The sequence below is a fragment of the Camelus ferus genome, chromosome 12, assembly GCF_009834535.1.
Source record: "Camelus ferus isolate YT-003-E chromosome 12, BCGSAC_Cfer_1.0, whole genome shotgun sequence".
NCBI classification, from domain to species: domain Eukaryota; kingdom Metazoa; phylum Chordata; class Mammalia; order Artiodactyla; family Camelidae; genus Camelus; species Camelus ferus.
This window is the reverse complement of record NC_045707.1, coordinates 28,531,117-28,551,334: the sequence shown is the minus strand read 5'-3', so window position 1 is coordinate 28,551,334 and position 20,218 is coordinate 28,531,117. Positions and strand designations below refer to the sequence as shown.

General features: G+C 45.6%; 1 protein-coding gene across 5 annotated transcripts in view; it reads right to left on the bottom strand.

Moving 5' to 3' along the window:
• Positions 1-20,218, bottom strand: part of PRICKLE1 (prickle planar cell polarity protein 1) — a 100,580-nt gene that overhangs the window by 12,088 nt on the left and 68,274 nt on the right. The window contains exon 1 of one of the 5 annotated variants that reach the window (XM_032493281.1): positions 9,268-9,556. The exons of 2 other annotated variants lie outside the window; for them this stretch is intronic. The gene's annotated coding sequence lies outside the window, so the exon portion shown is untranslated. Of the gene's footprint in view, positions 1-8,915; positions 9,209-9,267; positions 9,557-20,218 lie in introns of those variants that run through there. 2 more of the 5 variants (XM_014563263.2, XM_032493283.1) reach the window with 2 other exon arrangements.

The window sequence follows — 20,218 nt, the reverse complement described above, 5'->3', positions numbered from 1 at the left end:
TTTTGTAACTTCCCATAAATGAAACCCTACGAAGCCCCAGGAGTTGTAGAAAGCAGCTGGGTTCGCACCTTCGGCCTTGCCCACCACGATGTGCCATGGAAAGTGGCTCCAGTCACCTGACTGGGTTCCCACCCCACCGCCATCCCCATTTCCTAATGGATGTTCCCAACGGGGCCACGGCTGCCGGCACACAGTAGGTCCGCTGGGCCACCACTTAGGTTTCAGATTTCTCATAAAGTTTAAGAGGTACTGAACCGTGTTTACTCCTGGAGTAGAAACAGCACAGTTAAATCCTTACACAGCACGTTAAATCCACAAGCCTTGAAGATCTATGGGCTAGAGGCAGCCACCCGTTCATTGATGAGTTCCTTCAACAGAAAAGTAATTGAATCTAAGCACGAGGGTCAAGTAAAATCCAGCTCGGTGACTGTCAGCGCTGAACTGCGTTCCTAGCAGGCTTCCCCTGCACAGCTCTGCAGCACCTACTGTGTGTCACATGCCGCAAGCCCGCCGTCAGGCAAAGTAGGTGTAAACCCAGCTCTGACAGTCTCCCTGGACGAAGGCCTGTAAAGGTGTCAAGACAACAGTCCCTGACCCACAACCCAGGAACTTTGTCATCACCATGTAGCTCCTTCTGATTCTTAAAAATCACCCCTCACACCCCGGCCCTAAGAAGAAAAAAGACAACAAAAGCCTTTCAGAATCAGATGCAGCCTTTTACACCTGCTGCTCTCCCTGCCCCCGCCAAATAAATAAAAAGAAAACAATTATAAATAATTAGCCCAACCCAATTGTAAAGGAATCAAGGCTCAGAGAAGTTAGGTGACTTGCCCAAGGTCACACAGCTAATAGCCAGAGTCCAGTCACACTGCATGCCTGACACATCACACTTCCAAAAGTTCTTCTGCCTTAAAAAAATTATCTCATTTGCTTCAAAAGGTAAGAAAGGCAGCGGAAAGAAAACACCATCATCCTGAGACCTGGTCACTGGTCAGGGATGTTCTCAATGCAACTCTAAATATGTGTAGGTCAGTGTTAGAAAATGTTACCTATTAAAGCCTATGAGTATTCAAACTTATGATTTTTCCTTTATCAATCAAAAGACATTGAAAAATTAAAACTGTAACAGTTCACAAATGGGAGGCCAGACATCCAATGGCTACAGTCTTTACTCGAAGTATGAGAAATGCCACACGGTAGATAACTATTCCGGCTAATAAGCTGAACTTTCGTTCCCCCTGAACAAAAAGTAAAGATGACCTCATTTCCGACAGCACCACTGGGAGGCGCTGACCTTTTAAACGAGACATCATCTCACACAGGTGCGGTTCATTCATGTCTTGACTTAGGAAAGGCTTCTAAACACAGGCGCATTCCTCTTACTCCTCAATAAAAAAGGATGTGTTAATGAAAGTCAGAACACTTCTTGGATCTGGTCTTCCCCTTTTGTTTTGAAATAAACAACTCCCACACGTCGAAGGAAGAGTAGCAGAGGTTAAGAGCTTAATTAGTAACTCCAACCACCCCACCAGGAGAGTGGGCGCCTGCCATGCGATGATGTACCCTGAACCATTAAAGGAGCGCAGGTGTCCCTGCCAAACCTGGAGGGGGACGCTAAGGGACCGGCTCTGCACTGACTTACAGAGAACATGAGTATTAATAAAAGCTCAAAATAAAATGTCACTGCATTTTAAAACAAGAGAAAACCCCACACATTAAAACAAACTGCATTTTCCAAGCTAGCACAAAGATGCAGACGGCCAAGGAGCCGAATTGCTTCACAGTGTATTTCTTGATTAGCCTTTGTGACAAATGTACCGTAATGACTGCCCTCATGAGGGTGGATCACTCTAGCACTAAGTGCCCCGGCCCCGTCCTCCCCGTCACCTGGATGTGCCGGCCACATCTCAAGCCTGCAACATGCACATCCATCCCAGCCTTGCCTCAAACTGTGCTGGGACCGTCACTCATCGGAGATGTGGCGAGTCCGGCTGAAGGGACAGAAGTGACATGGGCATGGCTTTCAGCTTCCTCTGCTGTCACCGTGGCAGCTAACTCACCCCTCTGTGCCTGGCCTGGCAGGATCGGTGTTATGACATCCGACCACGGGAGCAAGCAGCCCCACCAGGAGGAAACTGAGCCTCAGAGCGACTGGCCGCGGGCAGTGGCCTTCGAAGTGGGTTCATCGTGACCTTAAACCTGTCCATCCCGTGCTGCCCCCAGCGAGGAACCTCTTCCCTGGTGACCTAGCCACACCGCAGATGCCCCAATGGCACCACTGCAGGGGGACAGGCCACTTCACCCAGCAAGGGCGTTTTAAGGAGAACATACCACCTAAGAGGATTATCAAAACTCAGTGACCTCAGGAGCTGTTGCTTCTGAGTTTTTAATTTGGAGAAAGCTTCTTCCTTTATACCAGAGGGTAATTACTTAAAGGACAAGACATTACATTACTTAGCAGGTTCTCAGAGCTGACCAAAGAATAAACATCAGAAAAACAGGTTATATAGCATGACCTCCACGTACCAGATGCTAAATTACACTAGCTACTTTTTCTCTGATAATGTGAAAACCTGAAGTTGGTATTTTCTGGTTTTTAAAAAAAATTTTAAATTAAAAAAATTTTTTTTAATGGAGGGACTGGGGATTGAACCCAGGAGCTCATGCATGCTAAACAGGTGCTCTACCACTGAGCTACACCCTCCTCCCTGGATTTTTCATTGTTCTTTTTAAAGATGACCTGTGCCTGTCAGCAGACCGAGTATACCGCCGAGTACATCACAGTCTCAGACTGCATCGTATGAAAGCGGCTGAGTGCTCAGCCTGGTTCTGCACCTGTAAGAACATACAAAATAATAAACGACAAGCATGTGATGTCACAAATACCCCTCACGCAGACTTTTACATTACTAATGGCATCTTCTTTGCAGCACAAAAGAAAAGAGGGAGGCCTGGCCATTACTTATGCTCCGGGTCGTGATGAGGGTCTTCCTCATGACATCTACGCGTGGCTGTGTTTGGTTTGCCAAAACACCACCTTTTAGGCCAAACATGAAGCCATGGGTGAATTAGATCTAATAGGAAAATGCCACTAATTTCATTTCCAGGTGTTGTCTCTTAAGGTTGACCATGTGAAACAGGGACACAGATCAGGTCTGCAAATGAGCTGAATAATAATGGACCAGAACTAATCAACGTGGGGGTTACAATACACGGTGAAACAGGTTTTCAAGGTTCTTTTTTTTTTTTTTGGCAGAACCACATTTAGATGGACAAGAGTGGCCCTGTCCTGTGCCTCGTCCTTTATCTGGTTTGTTATTTACTTATTTTTGTAAATTTTGATTTTGATGTAATTTCAAACTTCAGTAAAGTTGTCAGAAGAGTTAGAAACTCTTCTATCGCCTTTCACCCGGACTCATCTGTTGTTCACATTTTGCTTCGTTTGCTTTCCATCCTCCTCCTCTCCCTCCCTTTTCTCCTCCTTCTCACAGCCACACACACACACACACACTTTTGTGGGAACCATTTGAAAGTATTTTACATCCTCTCACCTAACCACAATTAAACATGGTGTCTTTAAAAAAGGTTATTAAAAAATAAAATCCTGTTAGATGATGTTGACAAGTAGAATAAAAAGCCAAAATGGTTCAAACCATCGGTATCCTGTGCTTATTCTGATTTGAAATGCTGTAATAAGCTGAATGAACTTCATCACAGGTGAATGGCAATCATGCAGGAACCAGCCCTCTGCGCTAGGTCTGCCCCTGTTCAGGAAATGAATGGGTTGGGGCGCCCCTCTCCGATGTCTCTGCATACTTCTGGCTGTAAACATGGCTCCTAAGGCAGGGAAAAGCAGCAGAACAGTTTTCGGGGATGGGTTTGTTCAGGTTCAAAACAGTCTGACCACGAAGGAGACGTGCAGGAGAAACATCTTTAAGAGCTGGTGACACAGTCAGAGGCCCGAGGTCAGCCAAGGAGAGAGACTTTCCTAGAAAGATGAGGCTTGCGGTGGAGGTGCCCCACACAAGCTGTGCAACAAGGTGGAAGGGGCCCATCTCCCCCCTCTGTCCTTTCTTTCCCTTCTTCCTTCAAAATAATTGAACAGCTACTTCTCACCATTTAAAATGACTGGCAGATGTCTGACTGCTCAATCATCCACACCTGGCAAGAGTCTATGTGACCCAAGGGCCAGCGCCGTGCTGAGGACTGAACCTGTTGCTCCCCGCACTCAGTAAGTGCGGTCCTGAAGTCCCCAGGCCTTTGACAAGGCACCCAAAGATGTGCGGCCTGGTTCCTTAACAACACGACAATTATTTTCCTTCCAAAGATGGGCTAAGGATGTGTAAGTTTTAAAGAGAATAATTAAATGAACAGAAAGAACTAGTGACCACTGACGCGTGCCAGCTGGCACTGTGACCTCCACTCTGATCACACGCGAGTGACATCAGAATAAGGACACATTAATGACAAAGATCGAATGTTGACAGAGGAGTTCCATCATCTTTTTGACTTCGGCATGCTCTAGCCTCCTGAAGGGCAGACAACTTTAATAAACTATTGGCTACCATTCTCGGCACCTTTGGAGTCGGCCTCTAACCCATCCCTACATCAAGTCTCCGACGCCAGCACACGGAGCTCGTGGTCACAGACACACACACGCACCCACGTGGAATGGTCCGTGGCGCGTGGCAGGGTCTTTCCAGGTATTTGAGGCAGAGCACCACTGGGGAGCCGCCAGTATATGACTGGATGTGAGGCGACACTTGTCTCCCAAACTCGTTCATTTAAGGACAGGGGTACCTTGTGAAATACACTTTCCAGATTCATTCACTCCCTTCATTCATTCCTTCTTATGTTTAAAGACCATTATCGAGTGGTTTGGGGGAATATCAAGAAAGAAGGCTACTGACATTTATTCAATTAAAAGCTAGAACTTAAAGGAAAAAAAAAAAGTAACCCCTGGCCCCCACGATCAGACTGTTTCCAACTTCCATTTGGAATGTCCTTGCTTTCTTTAATGGTGGTGTGCGTGTAACCTGTATGTGACTGAGCCTTTGGCTGATCATTTGCTTTCATTTTGAGTCAAAAATGAACAGTATAAGAACTTGCTGGCTTCTGGATTCATGCGACAGACAGGAGTTTCTAATGCGGCCCTCCAGCTGGGAGTGACCCGGGAACCAGCTGTCAGCGACCCGGGAACCAGCTGTCAGCTGGACTGCGAGGAGGTGAGGGCTACCTCACACTGCAGAGCTGAGGGCCAGACCCGCCTGCTCCGGGCACGGGACTTCAGTGTGTTGCTTTCACTATTCTGTAAGTTAAGCAATTACAGCTTGGAAAGTCTGTCTAAAAGCACATGGAATAATCACGCTGTGGACAAAGGTGCAAACACCCCCCCCCCCATGAGCACAGTAAACACTGGGTATGTAGGGTAGCATACAGTGAGTGAAGGTGTTATCCACACCCAAACCCGGCTTTATTGTTTCACTGTGCTGTTCTGGGTCATTTGGGGATCATTTATTTTCTACTGGGCTGCAGGCTGCATCCAGGAGAGAGGCAGGGATTATTATTTTGATTGACCTTGACATATACATAAAAGAGCATTCACTGTCTTGCCCTAAAAAGCTTAACCAGTCAGCACAGTAGATGAAGGTCCAGCAGCAGCCAAGAGACGGTGTTTCTCTGAAGACAATTCTTCCAGAGACGCAACAACAGGTAACAATGGTAGTGCTGAGTGACGTTTTCAAGAATTATACATATTAAGTAGGACACTTTGGACTTGTTAACCCTATAGGCAATAGGAAAGGACAAAAGGCTTATGAGTAGGAAGGTGCCACTTCTGGTCTTAATATGTGCTAGGGAGGGAGAGAGGGGAGCCCTCCTACACTGCTGGTGGGAATGTAGTCTGGCGCAGCCATTATGGGAAACAGTATGGAGGGTCCTCAAAGAGTAAAAAGAGACTTACCATATGATCCAGCAATTCCACTTCCGGGCATATATCCAGGGGGAGCTCTAATTTGAAAAGATACACACACCCCAATGTTCACAGCAGCACTATTTACAACAGGCAAGACATGGAAGCAACCTAAATGTCCACTGACAGATAAATGGATAAAGAAGATATATGTGTGTGTGTGTGTGTGTGTGTGTGTGTGTGTGTGTGTGTGTGTGTGTAGAATACTAATCAGCCATAAAAAAAGAATAAAATAATGCCATTTGCAGCAACATGGATGGAACTGGAGATCATCATTCTAAGTGAAGTAAGCCAGGAAGAGAAAGATACATTCCATATAATACCAACCATATATGGAATCTTAAAAAAAGACAATGAACTTATTTACAAAACAGAAACAGACCTATATGTATGACTGAAACATTATGCTGTACCCCAGAAATTGATACATTGTAAATCGACTATACTTCCATTATAAAAAAAAATTAATATGATAGCGAAGGTCAGAAAACAGAAAAGGAACCTGGGAGGGGCCCATTAGCCCACTGTCATCAAGAGAGCCTAAACACAGCTTGCTTGGGGAGAGAAAGTAAAAGGAACCAGTAAGGAAGGGGAAACTCAGGTCAAAGACAGTGTCGAGTCCTGGGTGAATGAAAGACAGTGCCCCAGTGTGGAAATACTATAAAGGCCAGTCAGAAGGGGAGTGGGGGCTGGAGAACGCTGGGGAGAATGAGTTCAATCAGATGCAGACTGAGGCCATAACAGTACATCAGTTCTGGTATGGTTCCTATTATTCATCATTTTCTTGGACCAAGTCACCAAATCAAATCAAAATCATGCAAATAGAAAACAGAATAATTTTCAGTGCCTGCCATTGAATAATAGCCCTAATGGCAAAATACTTTTCCCAATGAAATTCCACTCTGGTCCCTACGAGAAGACTACCATGGCATTGTCAGACCCCTATGAACAAGTATGTCTTGTGTGAACACGCCCAGGGAGGTTAGAAGTCCTTTGATCACCAAAAGCCAGAACAGATACTGATTTGTGAAGTCAGTGGGGCTAAGTGCCCCCTGCTGCTAAGTGCCATCCTGTGGGCCACAAACTGCTTAACAACGTCTTTGTCAACCTGCTTGTTAACAAGGCCTTTGTACACAGAAGATGCAGATCACTCACACCCATTCAAGAGCGACTCTAATTCAGCCAAGCTAAGTATGCAGGTGACTTGAACTGAACTGCAGACTAGTTTGGTAAGCACAGAACCCTGGAACATTTACTTCCGTTCTTTTCCACACACAAAATATACATGTCTTTTATACACATACACACATATATACATACATCCTAGTTTTATGGTGTCCTTAGCTTAAAGCCTTAAAAAAAAAGTCAGAGACCTATAAAAGCCATAGGTCTCAAAACTATTACAATCAAGGTTTGAATTTCACAGTAAATGACACTAAAAACTGTGATCCCTCAAGTGTCCTCACTCAAACCTATAGTCTACTAAAGACAATAAAACAGTCATTGCCAACAGAGCCCAACCCAATTTTACTTACACTGAAATGAATTGTTATAACCATAAAACATAAACATAAAGAAGGCACCCAAAGATACTGCTTATGAAACAATTCCTTTACTAAAAGGACTTCGTACCAGCAATCAGTGGCATTAGGCCATGTGCCCTTTGGCATTTTTCTGTATTTTCCAAGCAAACCTCCATCCAAATTGTACATTTTCCGACAGCTGAGTGGCCCGTCAGGCACCATCCAATTGCCAAGAAGCTATCCATTTTTCCAAGAGGAAATGTGGAACTCTGCAGGGTTTCAAAGCATTCTAATTTCATGCACAAATACATTCCACGACAGTAAGACAGACTGCTTAACAAAAGGAGGAAACATGATGACCAAGCATGGTCCTCTGCCAGGGCGACGCTTTGGGGGTCAGGTTATTTGGCAGCAAGCCGGGCTGTAAAGACAAATTCCAAAACGCATGCTCTGGTGTGAGGCGGGCCACGCGAGGCACTGTTCTAACAAACTCATTATTTTCCATAACGGGGAACGCAGGTATTTTCCCCAAATCGTGTTCCAGTCCGTCTCCTACTGATTTTTTTGAACGTCTATTTTCAACAGCGGCCCGAGGAAACGGCGGCCAGACTGGACTCCAATGTACACACACACTCAGGTTCCCCCCCACCCCCGTCACCTGTTGGCTCCTGAACAACATGCCTCTTTGTGAAACTTACAGCACTCATTTGAAACAAGTTTCCAGAGAAAACACTCCGAGAAAGTGTTTGAGAAGTCACAAGGCTCGAGTTGTAAAAACAAATTCCACACATAGCCTGGCTTATGCTGACACAGATGAACGCGAAAACCCGAGCTTTTAAATACGGCGGCGGGAGGGGAGCCGGAGGGAGAGGATGTCACTAGCCTTCGGGAAAATCGGCGGGGCGATTCGGGATGGACCGCAGCGGGCTCCGCCAGGTCACCCCGCGCCCGCACCCCGGGGACCCTCGGGGCTGGAGCCCTCGCCCCCGCAACCCCGCAAACCCCACCCTCCGCGCGGCGCTGGATGCTCGGACCGCCAGGGGGCGCCCGGGCCCCGGGTCGGACTCGGCCCCAGGCTCCTCGGCCGCCGCGGCTCCGTGCACCCAGAGGCCGAGCTCCAGACCCAGCGGCCGGGAGCGCAGCCCTCCTCGGCGCCGGCGCGAGGCCCACGAGAGCAGCCGCCCGACCCCCGGGGCCTTGGTGCCCCCTCACCCGTCTCCCGAGAGAGCCCAGCACCGCTCTCGGCGCAGCGTCACCTCGATGGGACGGCACTCGCCCCCGGCTGGGCGGCGGTCCCCAGTAGCCGCGGGTCCCCGCGTCTATCCCCAGTTTCCGACGCGAAGCCCTCCCCGCCGCCTCGGCGTCCTGCCCCCGCCGCCAAGCTGCCGTCAAGCCCCGGGCCCCAGACGGAGGCTCCCCACCTGCGGCCGCGGACAGCGGGGCCGAGCGCGGCCTGTAGACCCTCCGCGGAGCCCTCGGCGCGTGCTCTCCGCCCCCAACTCTGCGACCGGCCGAAGCTGGCGGCCCGGCGCGGGTGGCTCCCGGAGGAAAACAGGGCTGGGTGCCCTGCGGGTCACCCGCGCCCACCCGTTTCCGGAGGAGACCCTAGCGGGGCGGGGACCGAGGGGCGGGGGCAGCAAATACTGGGCCGGCGTCGCGCCTCTGTGTTGGCCCCGCCCGGTCGGCGAGGGGACGCCACCGGCCGGCTGCGACGCGCTCTCCCCGGGCCGGTCCTCCGCGAGCCCTCTTTCGGTGCAACGCGGCGATCCTCACCCGCGGCTGCTAGCTAATCAGCTGTGAGGGGCCGGGCAAGAGGTCCCCCAGCTCCCCGGAGATCCTCTGTCCCTGTCGGCATCGCCGACTCGGCTTCCCCGTGTTTGAGTCACCTCGCACAGGCCACCGCATCCCCTACGCCCCAGCTCTGTGTCTCTCCAGGATCCTCCACCGCAGAGAAAACCCCTGTCTCCTCTCTGCGCCGGCAGCCTACTCCGGGCCCGCGATCTTCAAAAGTAACCAGAGCCCGCATTAAAAAAAGTAACCATTTCGCTTCCTGCCGGTCCCACCCTCCTCCGAACGCTGCGGGCCGGCCGCCCGGCTCGCGATCCCCGCCCAGCTCCGCTCCCAGCTCCCATCCGCAGGAGGCGCCTGCCCCGCCTGATCTACTGCCACCCGCTTTCCAGGAACTGTCACTGCTGACCGTGCCCCTGGCATGTCTCCACGAGGTCCTGCGCGTACGCTGTTCCTCGAAAAGTTACTCATCCACTTGGCCAGCCTCGTGGCTGGAGTACCCACCTCAGTCCGCCCGCTGCATTCCCGGGAGCCCCAGAGAGTGGAGCAGCTGGGATGCAAATAACCCAGGACGCTTATGTAAACTTCCCCCTCCCGCAGGTGCACGCGCGGGCCGCAGAACGCAGGGAGCATATGCAAGGCCACCTCTTAAAGAAATCATCTCCACTCTGCCCATAACAATGATGTCAGCAAATGGCACGTTTAACCAAGTTCTCACTTGGAAGGGTTCATTAACATATGAATTCTCCTCTTAGGACCTTTCTTGCATTTCGGAGAGATTCCTACTGCTTAGCGCAGGAGATTTATTTTTATCAGTAAATAACAGCAAAAGAAAGGAACCAGGTCACGGGATGCACTAAACCAAGTACATGAATAAGAGTTTTTATAAGTAGGTTAAGTGACTATCACTATTCAGACACAAGAACTATGCTCATACTCAAGGCTAATCTTGTTTCTGAGCTATTTTTAGATAGATTGGGGGAAAAGTGAACCTTGGCATTAGTTGTAGACAGAAAGGACTAAGAGAAGCAAAAACAAGACCTCAAAGCATGCCCCAAAATGATAAATTATCCGCAGCAGAGGTCTGAATCTCTTCAGAACTACAAATTTTAATTTCTACTATAGCCTCCTTATCACAAGGTGATAAAACGCTAAGGGAAGGGAGAGGGAAAAAAGGCAATATTTAAGAGCTTTATCACTTTATAAAATACTAGTACATAAAAGCAATTTAAAATGGTCATCAGTTCCTTGGGTATCCTACCTTTTCTTTTAGGTTAGGAAAAAAAAATCCTTGTACCCTTAGGATTCCTTGGGAGTGGTTTGCAACATACACATTTCTACAGTATGCAACGGAACAATAGGCCATTGTAACTGTGATTTTAAAATACGCAAACAAGTTGCCATAAATAGAGCAGTCAAGTAAATAACTCTGTGGCCAATTTATGTTATCTCTCCTAAAAAGCAAGGCAGCTGAGAAGCTGCTTTTTTTTTTTTAAGTGGTAGAGACCAAAAAAAAAAAAAAAAAGGTTGTGGCTTGGCTGGTAGGCTAGTTTGGAAACACTGATTTAGACGATAGGATTTGTGACTTAAATAGACTCTCCTTTGGCAAATCTAGATCCCAGTTTTGAAGACAGTTCCCAAACAGTTTTAATACAGAATTCCTCTAGCCTTCAGGTTGTGTGAAGATTTGCGGGAGGGTAAGGGCGTGGACTTCAAAGGTGAGCACTTTCCTCTGTGGAGCTGTGAAATTAACCATGAACGCCTAGGTCAGGTTTCCCTTTCCCTATTTTGTTCCTTTTGCGCTTTGTCAAGGAAGTCATCCACTGACAGCGCGCACCCCATTATTGATTTAAATCAAACCCTGAACTATCGTATTATTATAATAAAGGGAGCATCAGCAAGCCAATGCTTTAAGCCAGGTGAATCCTTTCTGCAACAGCTTTTAATGGAGAGCTACGCATTAGCCAAGACCAAAGAACCCTGCCAACTACAAGCCATAGCAACACTTGGTATTAAATGTCGGCTATTGTGAGTGTGCTTCCTCTAAGGCAGTGACTTGTAAATACTGTTGGTTACAATTTCAACAGGTACTGCCAGCTTTATTGCCCATTGTAAGTGTTTGCAGTGATGAAGCAGTTTGAGGACAGTTAAAAGCTTCCTACTAAAGTTCAACCTGAATGCAGTAGACTCTAGCCTGGTCTGAAAGGCATTGCTATTGTCAGGGGTGAACTTCTGCAGGATGGGGTGCAAGGCCCCCAACCAGCATCCTTTTGTTCGAGTCAGGTGGAATATTCATTGCTTGCAGATCACACCTGAGGGGAGGCTGAGAAAGGAAGCCCAGAAATTCACAGGAGTTGGCTCCTCATGTGATCCTGGTCTCCGATCTACTCACTTCCTCAGAGAGGCCTTTTCCAACTGCCCATCCCAAATATCACCCCTCCCTTTTATTTCTGCTACTGTCTTCATAGCACCTAGCTTTGCTTGACATTATATGCCTGTTGGTTCAAGTTTGCTGTCTTTCTTCTCCCCAGAAGGCGGGGACTCGGGACTCCTCTCAGCACTGAGAATCATGCCGCGCACGTAGCAGACAAGTTCCAAAAATATGAGTTAAATGAACAAATGATTTTTGACATTCTTCCCAGGTTCTCCCAGCCTGTACAAGTAACTCTGTTTCTAACCTACAACCAGACTGAACTACAACGTCCTAATGAAGGAGGCTATGCTAGAAAAAATGCCAGTCAGCTTTATTGGGTCTGGAAGAAAGAGATAAAGTCCAAATATAAAGCACACCTGGGTTCTATTCTTTGGTTCTCGTATGATTTGTATATAGTGACCTTGAGGTGTCTCTGCTCCTCGCCTCTGTTATTTCATTTGTAAAACAGACTTGCTTTCTAGTTTTAAGTGTTAAAGAGTTGGTCTTGGTGGGGGAGGGTAGCTCAATGGTTAGAGTACATGCTTAGCATATGCGAAGTCCTCGGATCAATCCCCATTAAAATAACTAAATTAACAAACCTAATTACCTCTCCCCCAAACAAAAACAAAAACCTCCAAAAACCCCACAAAGGAAATAAAATATTTTTTTAAAAAAAGAGTTGACCTTGGTGTCAAACATTTGGAAGGATGTGTAACTAAAAGGCAGTCATATTGGAAGAGTCTATTTAAATGATTGGATGTCTCTATGTTTCTGAATAGAAAAGAGAGATCGAGGGCTCTAAATATTCATCAAATGGTATTTCACTCACTAAATCTGAGGGGTGGTTGGCATATGCGAATGTTAAGCAGGGTGACAGTTTTGGTCTCCAGGATAGCAGCTCCGGTTCTGACTATGCAGATAGGTAACTGAATCACAACACCTGTGGGCAGGAGGCAATTTCTAATGAAAAGAAAAGGGCTTAAAAAATGAATCACAAAATCAGATGATTTTAGAGTTGACACCAACCTGGAGGATCCTGCAACTCGTCCAGAAAAAGAAAACCAGGATCCAAAAGAATAATCATAATCATAATTCTTCACGCTTGTTACCAAATCTGTTACCACTAAACGTTCATGTAAATGTTTTGCTTGTTAATTTTAAACACTTGTGTTTTATCTCCAGTTGGGTAGTATATCCTGGTAGGTCACTGAACACGGCAAATTCTAGAGCATTAGCTGAGTCTGCAGCCTCCCCAGGGGAGAGCCCAAAGGCAGATATCAGCTCTTCTGAGAGTTAACAGGCTTGATGGTGTTTTATAATGGGTTGCAGTTTCTCTAGGTCTCCAATTACCTTCCTTCCCCCTTTGATTATATTTAAAGCAATGTGATTAGAGAGCACAGGTTCTTTAACATTTCCTACACCCAATCCCTCTTTAGATTTACTACTCCCACCCTCTCAGCTGTCCGTCCCTTCCCCCAGCCCCTACCTCCTTTGTGGGTGAGGTGAATCCTCCCTGCAAAGTACCCAGATGCCCTGCATATTCTCTGTCAATTACTAGCTCTCTGACATTGGGATCAATCATTTTTCTAAGGTATTCATCTTTTCATTTCTAAAAATGCTAGTGTTTGGACGAGGTCACTGGTTAGAACTTTTGAGAAGGGAACACAGTCCATTTTCCAACTAAAATAGGAATCTTCATACAGGAAAAGATGAAAGTAAGACCGTTCTGTTGAAGCTCTGGGCTAGTTTCTTCCCAAACCCCTTCCACAACTACCTCCCCAAGCCCACTCCTCCAACACAGACCTCAGGCTCCTCCATCTCAAACCAGAGGCTCCACCGGTTCGTAGGTAGGTGTCTTAAGTCTACAGCGCAGGCTGGGTGGGAGAATACGGGGTCCGGTCCTTTCCTCTGCCTCTTGCTCAGGGTTCTGACTTCTAGTAAAAAACCAGCAGCCATCTTTGCCCATCTCATCCTCACTCTCAAATGCTCTGAAATCGCCCTTCCCCGCCCCAGAAAATGTCCATTACTTTCCATGGCCAGATAATTAAACCAGTATTCAAGCACCTTTACCTTCAACATTCTCAACTCCTGGAGATCTGTGGTTCAATACACACAGAGTTCAGGCTTCGTTGCTGAAAAACTGCCAAAATATTAAGAAAGGAAGAATAAATCTTCCAATAAATATTCGGAGAGCAATACATGGAAAGGTATTCAAGATAATATTAAGAAGCAAATCCCCATATATAATGTGATCACATCGTATAACTCATAATATATGTGCTAGTCTATGCAGAGCAAAACTATTTAGAGGAATATGAACACCAAGCCATCAGTATGATTTCTAGGGGATGGCAGACGATGGGAAGCTATCACTACCACTTTTGAGTTTACAGTTGACCCTTGAATAATGTGGGGGTTAATCTGTGTATAACTCCGTACCCTATTTCTGCCTCCAAGGAGTCAACCAACCACACAGTGCAGTGCTGTTGTGTTTGCCACTTACTGAAAAGCATCCAGGTGTAAGTGATGCGTGGTTCAAACCTGTGTTATTCAAGAATCAACTGTATATTCATAAAATGAATGCATTTTTACATCATTTAGAACCTTTTTCTTTTTACAATGATCATATGATCAATGATCAAACAAATAAATGATTTAAGAAACAATAAAGAAAATATACTGCAATATTAATTTAAGGAAGAAAAGCTCAGAAGCAGAGAGCGACTTTTTTTTTTAGAAAGTGACTTTCTTAAGTTGTTAGTTGATATGGGAAGATCTGTGAACACACAGTTCCTCCCCCTGCCGTCTTCCTCTCAGCCACCAACTTCGAGGGCGAGATCCCTGCTGCGTTATTTAGTAGCACTTCAGGAAGCGGGTATCACCAGTCCCCCATTCCCATGGACCCAGACGTACTGGAACAGGAGCTACTCCAATGGATGCCTCCATCCATGGATTCACGGATCGATTCTTTGGTTGAATCCAAAGATGTCTGCTGAAGGGCAGCACTGTTAGACCGAGACCCGCCCCTTCACTCAAGGACTTCATATTTAAATTTCATATCCTATTTGTATCTTTATAAAACAGAAGGCAAAGAAAAATATACAAGACAAGTAGGGAAAAGAAACAATGGGTCTAATTTTCCAAAATACACAACAAACTATGATATGTTGTGATTAGACCACAGTCGAGGTGTGGTTCAAAATTCTAATGCAGGGATAGGAGGAAACATTGGTCAATCAATTCTGGTTAGAAAGTGAGAATCAAGGAAGGTGGGGTGACATTTGAGCTGGGCCTTTAAGGATTCAGGGTAGCCAATCAGGGTAATTAATGGGGTGGAGGGAGCCGGGTAGGAACCAGGGTCCAGGATTGAGCCAATCAAAGCGGGAGGCCAAAGAGTGAGCAGCCCTGAGTAAAGCCATGGTGAGGTGATGGGAGGGAGGAGCCCAGGGGGAAGGCAGGATCAGGCTGTGTGGCCACGTATGCCAGGACCCTTCAGCTCTTCCAGGGGCTACGGGGAGCCACAGAGGCAGAAGCCATGAGACACGGATTTCTGAGGGGAACAGCCTGGACTGCGGCAGCCCAGAGAGTAAGGTGGAGGGTTGGGGGTGGCAGATCCAGGCTGAGACTCCTAAAGGAATCAGCAGTCCCATACTTTACTAGAAAAACAACCAACAAGTTAACCCTCATGTGAGCTCCAGCTTGAAACTGCGGATATTTCTCACTGTCCATGGAAGACAAACTCGAGGTACCCTGAAATATTTACCTTTCTAAGGTCCAACTTTAACTTTCTGTTGAAGTTCACCCTTAAAATATAGCATCGACATCCTCCAGTGTTTCTCTTTTTTTGATGGCGGGACTGGGAATGGAACCCAGGACCTCATGCGTGCTAAGCACACGCTCTACTGCTGAGCTATAGCCTTCCTGCCGCCCCCTCCCCCGCCTCCAGTGTTGAAGAGCTCAGAGTCCTTCATTATGAAAGAAATAGGCACACGACTTTCAAGTTGGAAGATAATCTATGTAGAAGAACTATCCAGCTTATCCTGGGAGGGAGAGGAAAGGGAGGTGGGAGATGAGTGTAACATGGGGTTACAATCTAGCACCTAGTGTTCTATACAAAACATCGAAATAATGAATATTGCTTTGTCTTCAGTCTTGAAATTATAGGATATTTGTTGCCTGACTTCATGAACTACATGCTCAAAGCTATTCTGCTTACCTGCATATTTTCTTTTACAATTTAAACTCTCCACCTGCTAAGATGGTTGATTCTCACAAGGGAAAATCTCGGCCAACCAAGGCGGGCTAGCTTTTAACCCTGTTACCATGTGCTATAACTAATCCAAGCGTTCCTACAGAGATGTCAGCGAGGAATTATCTCAAGCCGCCTCTTGCCAAAAAAGAAAAAGGTCAGCAAAGCTTTCCGCAACATTTCTTTATCTTATCTAAGATCCCAAGTCCTTTTCTGCAACTGTGGGAATTTAAACAAGGTGATTTTGTAGTGGGAACTGGTTTACAAGCTTTAATTAGATTGTGCCAGGGCCAGGACTGAGAATTCAAGTTGTTCTGTTGGACTGAATCACACAGCTCTAGATGGGTAACTGTCTTGTGATGCAGGTTATTTTTATTAATTTTTTTAATTAGGTTTATTTATTTTAATGGAGGGACTGGGGATTGAACCCAGGACCTCATGCATGCTAAGCACGCGCTCTACCACTGAGCTATATACCTCCACTTTTAATATTTCCTTTCTCCTTTGTGCTTGGAGCTCCAGTCTCTTCAGCACTGCGTTTGCACTGAATTACAGAGGGGCTCAGGGCAGACAGGGACCTTGCCTGTTCTGTTTAGGGATGTGTCTAAGGTACGCAGGCCTGGCACATGAGGCACTTTGCCTGGTACACAGAGGATTCTCCGTGAGTATCTAGTGAGTGGGGAATGACTACTGTTCACATTTGACCCCCGACAGACCCTGACTGAGACTTTGCTAAGCACACCTATTTATATCTCAGTTATCAATCCGCTGATTGTTTTTCTTTATTTTTATTTGGATTTTTTAAAAAAGTGAGTCATGGGGGAAGGGTAGATAGAGCTCAGTGGTAGAGAGTGTGTCTATCATGCACGAGGTCCTGGGCTCAATCTCCAGTACATCCATCTAAAAACTAAATGAATTAATTAAATATATAAATTAAACAAACAGTAATTACTCCCCCCCAAAAAAGTGAGTCAGCCACTTTAAGGTTCAGGTTTCCAGCTTTAATCTTTAAAGGAATCTCGTCAAATTTATCATTGAAGTCACTTGTTCTTTTTGGCATATAAGATCTGATACGAATTCAAGCCAACTGGCTAAATTGAAAGCTAGAGCTCTAGAAGGCTCGAATTTCTAAATCATGGGCTCCACCCACCTCCAGACCAATATCCTCTTTCCTCCTCTATTCCCAGTCTGTTTATGGTACCACCAGTAATCCCAGTAAGCCGGACACCTGATCATCACAGATGCCTCCTTTGCTAGGCACCCTCTGTCTTGCCTGCCCTGGTTCAGTGACTAATCAGATCCTTCCCTTGACCACCACGAATCTATGTCATTCTCCTACTTTAAAATCCCGTCTTCAGTTTTCCTGACACGTCCACGGGATAAATGAAGCTCCTCCCTTTCCAGCCCCTGTTGGTCCGGCTCTACCTGCATCACCTGTCATATCTCACTTTTGGCTCCAGAACTGGTGGTTTCTAAGCGCATCGTGTTGTTTCATGACCTTTTGCCTAAGCCCGCTGTCTCCTCTTCTTGCAACTGTCTAGCCAGTCACTTTTATTTGCCTGGCTAACTTTTCTTTCAAGGCTTAATTTGGGATGGGCCGAGGAAATGTTCCCTGAGGACCCATGAGACCAAAGGTTTCTATGCTGCACTTCCATCGCTCCAAGACGCTCCAGTGGTCCTAAGACTCCCATGTATGCAGGCCAGTCCCTCCACCAAAACTACTGCTTATTTCCTTTGTCAATGAGAAAGTTTATTAACTTAAGGGATGTATTTCTCCTCCTATGTGCACACAGCTTGGGGATAACCTAGAGGCTCCAACTTTCCACTCAGCAGCTACACCAATAAGGATGGGCTACAGTCACTATCTTGGTTAGCATTAGTGTATGGAAGAGATGTATTTCTGAGAAGTAGACTTTCTGGTGTGTCTAGCTCCTCCAAGGAGCTTTCTCAAATAAAATGCAGTAACATCATCCAACGATGATCATGGTGAGAAGCTGTTTGTCAGGGATAAAAGTGCAGTCTGGGTGGATCTGGAGTCTACAAACACCCTTAGCATCCTTTAGGGGATGGGAGAACTGCCCTGTAGCGTTCCACCGAGTATCTGGTACAAGGCCTTCCTTTCAATGAACAGTGAGCTAAAGACGGGGTGGGACCAGTATAGAATGAGGAGTCAAGTACGTGTGAGACCTGTGTGTCATTCTGGGCGTATAGTATGATGTTACTGCATTTTATTTGGTGCTGTATTGAGTCAGAACATAAAAATGCCAAGTGAACCTCTATTATCATTATTATTATTGTTATTATTAAGCAGCTGTAACTTATGGAGTATTTGTATGCTAGGCCTTGGGCTAAGTCCTGTACATGGAAAAAAAATCCTTATACCAACATAAGACGGTAAGATCTTATATTCCTCATTTTATAAATAAGAAAAGTAAGCTGCTCAGTGCAAGAGCCTGGATTCAGAACTGGGTCTGACATCAAAGCCTTAAACCACACTGTCATTTGCTTTTAGAGCAGAGCTTCTTACAAACAGCAAAAGAAAATGCCGGCAGGGGGAGGGCATAGCTCAGCAGTAGAGCACATGCTTAGCATGCACGAGGTCCTGGGTTCAATTCCCAGTACCTCCGTTAAAACAAACAAACAAACAAGTAAATAAATAAGAAAATGCTCTGTTTTCCCCAACTACTCTCTCAGCGATATCACCAGAAAGGAGGAAGAATAAACAGAGTGGCTTTACTGATCTCTGGGACCAACATGGCGTGCAGCTCAAAGGACCTAGAGAAGCGTCACCCCAGCCCCCAATCCCAGGGCTCCTCAGACAAATGAGACTCTGAGCTTTTTGCAGCAGCTCACTGCACCATTTTAATTTCTATAGCTACAAAATCATTTTATTGTCCAGCTACAACACAACCAGCCTGTATTTGAAGATCATTTATACAACAGTTGCTCTGTTGCAACTGTTACTCATTACAGTATCAGGGTGTACTCAGCTCTTAGATAAGGGTATCACTCTTGGATGGGTTCAGAAACCCAACCATCAAGCCCCTCAACTTAAAGGCAGATTTTGCTGAACAAAAGGGCAAACCACAAGAATGGTTCAGTTTATAGCTTGTGTGTAACCCATTCTAGTGAACGCATCTCACGTGACATCCTGAAGGCAAAAAGGCACTGAAGTAATAATGCAGCCATTAATAAAGCTGTCAGACGAAACTGATTACAGCTCAACTCCCAGGACCACAATACATTACTATTATTATTGTTATTCATTTATTTTTATTATTATTATTATTTTTTACCAAGTCCTTCAGTTTAATTGCAGCAAATGAAAAAAAAAAACAAAAAATAGAATTAATAATCTGCCTAGCAGCATTTCTTGGCAATTCTAATTGCCAATATGTCCCCCAAGAAAAATTTGTTGCAGATGAGCTCAAATAATAGGGAACTGTTGACTCATGTAGTATCACACAGGCTTGTAAAGACAGTCTGCTTCTTACCGAAGGGCACACATTTTTACTTCACACAAACTCTAGTTCCAATTTAAGATTGCTGACTGCATTGTTGCTGATATAATAGACCAAATCACGTTTCCATTATCAACCATTCCATTGTCTGAAGTTTTTAGCTTCTCTTTCAATAGATTCTAACAAGAGTCCAGGAATCTCTGAAATGCTTCTCACCACCTTTTGGACAAATATGTTTGGGAGCGAGGAGCAATTTAATGAAGACTGAAATTATCATTAGAAAAATAGCTTTATGACATATTATGCATTAGGATCTGAAGAGTCAAAAGGTTTTTTTTTTTTTTGAAAGAATCCAATGACATGGTTTGATAACCTCTTCAAACGGAGCCACCATTCAAAAGATAAAAGAGAAGGGCCACAAGCAACTTTTCTGATCATCTTCCAAGAAACTTTACGATGACTTTCTCGAGCATGCAACTATCTGATTCCTAAGGATACCTTTCATGAAATGTAGCATTTTTCTTTTTTTTGTACAACCAGGCAAATTAAAATCTTCGGAAAAATATTTGTTACTCTACAGAAAAATGTTTCTCATGCCTAATTTAAGAGTTCTTAGGGCTCATAAATATGATGTCCACACACATAAATATTTGAGATCCTCAAAAGTCTAGAGTAGGAACAACTAGGCATTTTGCTGCTGATGCCGTGTAATAAGAAATTTAATTTGCAGTGAAATAAGAGAAAAAAGAACTCAAAATGACAACTCGTGTGCTAACTAGACTGCAGGTTTTCTGTGCATTATGAGGAAAACAC